General features: G+C 34.7%; 1 protein-coding gene and 1 pseudogene across 9 annotated transcripts in view; one reads left to right on the top strand and one right to left on the bottom strand.

Moving 5' to 3' along the window:
• Positions 1-775: 775 nt before the first annotated feature.
• Positions 776-5,223, bottom strand: part of LOC130807644 (uncharacterized) — an 11,403-nt gene continuing 6,955 nt past the window's right edge. For 2 of the 9 annotated variants that reach the window (XR_009040629.1, XR_009040624.1), the window contains exons 7-9: positions 3,543-3,693; positions 2,487-3,457; positions 776-2,403 (exon numbers count right to left, since the gene is read on the bottom strand). The gene's annotated coding sequence lies outside the window, so the exon portion shown is untranslated. The remainder of the gene's footprint in view (positions 2,404-2,486; positions 3,458-3,542; positions 3,694-5,223) is intronic. The other 7 variants (XR_009040625.1, XR_009040627.1, XR_009040628.1 and 4 more) reach the window with 7 other exon arrangements.
• Positions 3,561-4,359, top strand: LOC130808420 (uncharacterized; annotated as a pseudogene).

The raw sequence follows: 5,223 nt of genomic DNA, 5'->3' as shown, positions 1-5,223 counted from the left end.
CCAAATAAATCCATTCACTATTTTACCATCTAAATTTTTCCTACATTAGTTGACATACCATGGCAAATTCACTTGACAAAGAAACAGTCTTGGCATGCAGAAGGTGAGTTAGAACAGCCTCAAACTTCATGAACGTAAACTCTGTATTCTTCTGCTGTAAATTGAAGATGAAAGGAAAGTTCAAAGATAGATGAAAGGTCTATGATCTCCAAACTATCCACACATCCAGTATAGTTGAAGGTAGATAGTTTGGGGCAATCGTTTCTCAATGCCAAGGGTTGGGGTTCCCAACATAAAGCTGCTTTATTAAACCTTAGTTTCTCCAAGTTTGGTGCCCTAATCTCTGTTACTAACCAACATTTTTGAATCTCCAATTCCTTAAGCAAAGGACAACCTTCATGATTTCTCTAAGAACATCATCAGTCAGATGCACCCAGATGAGTTTAAAGACTCTGAGGCAGTCCATCTGCACTCGTTTTTGTACCAAAAGTTTGATGTGATTCATTTTCAACTCGATCATAGAAGCGCTAAAAATTCCGAAAAATGCAATTTATACATTTCAAGAGAGCCCGTGATCATCTCAGTTTTAATTTCTCGGAACTTAACATGTTTTTTAGGGCAAATGTTAAAATGGAATCTAGTTCATGTTCCATAATCTGTGCTCGGATACAGTAACCAACTTGGGTACCAATGTGGACTCGTATGTCGGAACCTCTCGGCTATTGAACTATGGTGAAGTACTGTATATGGTGCATAAATTGAAGGAATCTAGTCTTTTTACCTTTTCACTTTCTGCACATAGTCCTTGCGGCTTATACCAAATTGTCTCATCCAAATCAAGAACAGGAAGCCAAGTCCAGAGTGTGCCAAATCTTCAAATTAGAACAGTTTGGGCAGCTTCTTTCGTAGGGAGGAAAGAATGGATGTGGCAAAGAAGTGAGTCGGGCAATGTACTTTGCCTGTCTTGCACTTCAGCTTCGTTACAGGCCATTTGGGCTGACGTTGATCTCTTCTTCACTAGAAAAACAATTGTTGTATTGTTTTTTTGACGGAAGGAGTTGAATAAGAATCTGCTTCTTTTCTTCACTAAAATTGGAGGATTATTCAATATCAATCACCCCCTAAAGGTAACGAAAATATTATAAACTGTATTAACAATTATTCAATGGTACCAGCGTAAAACATTGAACAAAAAAACACCGCAAAACAACCTTGGGATCCTAGTAAAATTGGCACACTTACGACCAGAAATAAAAATCGACAAATAGAAAAACCAATTTAATTAATATCAATTACAAAGAGTAACAATTACAAAATTCCAACTGAAACAAAGGAAAAAAGATCACCAAATTCCTGCACCTACCTAATTATCTGTTGCATTGGTTTGATTTAGATTTTTGAAATTGTGAATATTTATCTAGTTGGAGGAGACCAAATGGAAGAGAAAAAGTTGAAGTTTAGAGTTGGTCTAAACTTTCCTCTGAATACTATTCATATCTTGACAATTGGCTTAGTTCAAGGATTATGGATTCATGGTTTGCCTCAGTTTCTTCCGCCTACACGATGGCAACTCTTAGTTTTTAGTTACTTGATCGTTGTGGGTTCCGGAATCATGTGGAACAACAACTCTGCTCAGCTCCAAATGCTTCCTGTTAAACACTGTATGACGATGCATCAGCATGCAATAGATAATAAAATAGTTTATAGGTTAAAGCTGATCGAGAAAATTAACGAAACATACTTGAAATAACTCGTCTGCACCCGAATAAATAAGACAAATCCAAACTTGATCCGACCAAAATTATACCAATAAACAATTATACTCATTTATAAATTTTTGTTTTATTGAGTTTATTGTTTTTGTCCCATTTAATTTTGTACTGAGTTAAAATTTACACATATTTATTACTCCTATATTATGCACATAATTAAAATGATGAACCGACTCAAAACAACTAAAATTGACCATTAAACCCAAAATGACATAACTCAAATGAAACCCGACCCAACCAAAAGTAATCTTAATCTGAACCAAACCCACTTGAACTATTTGCCAGGTCTAAGGCTGCTTGCCAAGATTTATCAATGAATTAGTAAATAGAAGATATGTATTAGCAGGTTTTGGACACAAGATCATAAAAACGTCTACTAAGAAAAACATAGGGCTCATAGTCTCGCACAATATCACTAAAAATCATCATCACCAAACACAAATTCTATTTTATGATCAGAATCTTCCATCCTCCCAAGCAACCACTCATTGCTTTCATCTATATCCACCAAAATAATGGGATCAGAAGAGTCTTTTTTTATGAAACGACGTCTCAAAGCACGATTATATTTCACGTAGACCAAATCATTTAACTGACTTTGAGCCCATCGGTTTCTCTTCTTTGTATGAAGCTGGAAAAAAAATATTGTAAAGTGTAAATAAAGTAATTGTCTTAAATATATGAAATAAATCATAAAGGAAAATTAGTGCTTACACGTTGAAAGACACCCCAATTTCTTTCACAACCGGTAGCACTACAAGTGAGACTAAGAACCCTCACAGCAAATTTTTGGTGATTAGGAGTTGAAGCGCCAAAAGTAGACCACCAATCAACTATTACAAATCAAAGCATTGTGATTTTATGTTTTAAAACAAATGAAAATCAAAATAAGGATAAAATACGCTACTAACTGATTTTAATAGCTAGAGGACTTATTTTTCTTTGTCTAATGGTTGTTTGTGATCCAAAGCTACCCTCAACATTTTTGTATTTTCGCAAATTAAGTAGAATCTTGTCTTGAATTTTCACTTCTCTAATCAACCTTTCCATGCATGTAATCAAACCATCCCATGCATGTAATCAAACCATCCCTTACTTTTTCACAACATGCCACCTCTTTGTTATCAAAATAAATGGACGGGTTTAGAAAATAACCAGCCGCATGCAAAGGATGGTGAAGTTGACAATTCCATCTATTGTCAATATAACTAAAAGCCTCCTTGTAATGCTCCTCAGTCATCGAAAAAGTCTCCTTAGCCCTATCCATGGCTTCATAACCATCCTAAGAACTTTTACAAGTGGCCTAGCCAACTTAAGAGCATAAAGAACATTCCTCCAAAAATTGGGTAGCAAAATGGAAGCTGCTATCTTTTTTCCCCCATATTCTTTAGCAGCTTGGATTGATTCCACTCAGCAGAAATAACCTTCTTCCTCATATTTCCCTTTTGTTAAAGAAGATGCAAATCTAGTAACCACCGGTATATGCAAATTTCTTTGATTTGTGAACTTTCTCATCAAGATCACAAGTTGAATATTGTTATATATATAACCATTAATGTAGATACACTTCTTAAGTGTATTCTTTACATGGGGGATTTTTCCAATATCTTCCGACATTAGATCATTGCAATGTGCCGCTCAAAGAGTCCAATAAAGATGGGGTCTTTTGACCTCAAGTAATTTTCCTACACCAATAAAAAATATTATAGTTGAATCACATTGGACTCAACAATAATTATAGATTGTAAATAACCATTTAAACTTTCTTACCGGACTTGACATAATTAGATGCATTATCCGTCACAACTTGAATCACATTGTGCTCACCAGCTTCCTCAACTTGAATCACAATATGGCCCGAGATTGAAACCACCTAGCATGCATGAGCTAAGGGTTCCTTTTCTTAAGAAAGAAGTGCAAGCTGTTGAGAACGCAATGAATGAGCATAAGAAAGAGTGGACTCAAGTTAGTTGTTCAATTTTATCAGATGGTTGGCGTTATTCAGTTACATCCAAAGAGATTTTGAACTTTCTTGTGAACTCTCCTAAGGGCTCAATGTTCATAAAATTTATGAATTTTTTAGAAATTAAAAATGATGCCAATATGTTGTACAAATTGCTTGATGACATGGTTGAGGAAGTTGGTGACCATAATGTGATTCAATTTGTGACGAATAATGCATCTAATTATGTCAAGGCCAGTAAGAAAGTTTAAATGGTTATTCACAATCTATAATCATTGGTGAGCACAATGTGATTCAACTACAATTTGTTTTTTATTGGTGAAGGAAAATTACTTGACACGAAAAGACCTCATCTTTATTGGACTTCTTGTGCGACACATTGCATTGATCTAATGTTGGAAGATATTGGAAAAAATCTCACAAGTAAAGAATGCACTTAAGAAGTATATTTACATGAATGGTTATATATGTAACCATATTCGACTTGTAAACTTGATGAGAAAGTTCACAGATCAAAGAAATTTGCATAGACCGTCGGTTACTAGATTTGCAACTTCTTTCATTACTATTTCACAATGGCATAAACAAAAGGGAAATTTGAAGATGTTCGGGGAAAAAAGATAGCAGCTTTCATTTTGCAACCTAATTTTTAGAGGAATGTTCATTATGCTTTTAAGTTGATTGGGCCACTTGTAAAAGTTCTTAAGATGGCCCGGTGGTGAGAGAAAGTCGGCCATGGAGTACATGATAAAGCCATGGATACGGCTCTGGAGGCTATCACTAAGACTTCTTTTGATGAATGAGGAGCATTAAAAGGAGGCTTTTGGTTATATTGACAATAGATGAAATTGTCAACTTCACCGTCCTTTCCATGTGGTTGGCTATTTTTTAAACCCGTCTATTTATTTGGATAACAAAGACGCGGCATGTTGTGAAGAAGTGATGGGTGGTTTGATTGCATGCATGGAAAGGTTGATTAGAGAAGTGGAAATTCAAGACAAGATTCTACTTGAGTTGCGAAAATACAAAAATGCAAAGAATGGTTTTGGATCACAAACAACCATTAGACAAAGGAAAATAAGTCTCTCGGGTATTAAAATTAATTAGTAGCGTATTTTATCTTTATTCTGATTTTCATTTGTTTTAAATAACATGAAAATCACAATGCCTTGATTTATATAGATGATTGGTGGTCTACTTTTGGAGCTTCAACTCCAAATCTCCAAAAATTTGCTGTGAGGATTCTTAGTCTGACTTCTAGTGCTACCCGTTGTGAATTGAGGGTGTCTTTCAACATGTAAGCATTATTTTTCCTTTATGATTTATTTTATATATTTATAACAATTACTTTAATTACACTTACCATATATTTTTTTTTCAGCTTCATACAAAGAAAAGAAACCGATTGGCTCAAGACGGTTGATTTGGTCTATGTGAAATATATCGTGCTTTGAAACGTCATTTCACAAAAAATTAAAAAAAACTCTT

Source organism: Amaranthus tricolor, chromosome 3, assembly GCF_026212465.1.
Source record: "Amaranthus tricolor cultivar Red isolate AtriRed21 chromosome 3, ASM2621246v1, whole genome shotgun sequence".
Lineage (NCBI taxonomy): Eukaryota > Viridiplantae > Streptophyta > Magnoliopsida > Caryophyllales > Amaranthaceae > Amaranthus > Amaranthus tricolor.
This window is presented reverse-complemented; position numbering and strand designations above follow the sequence as displayed.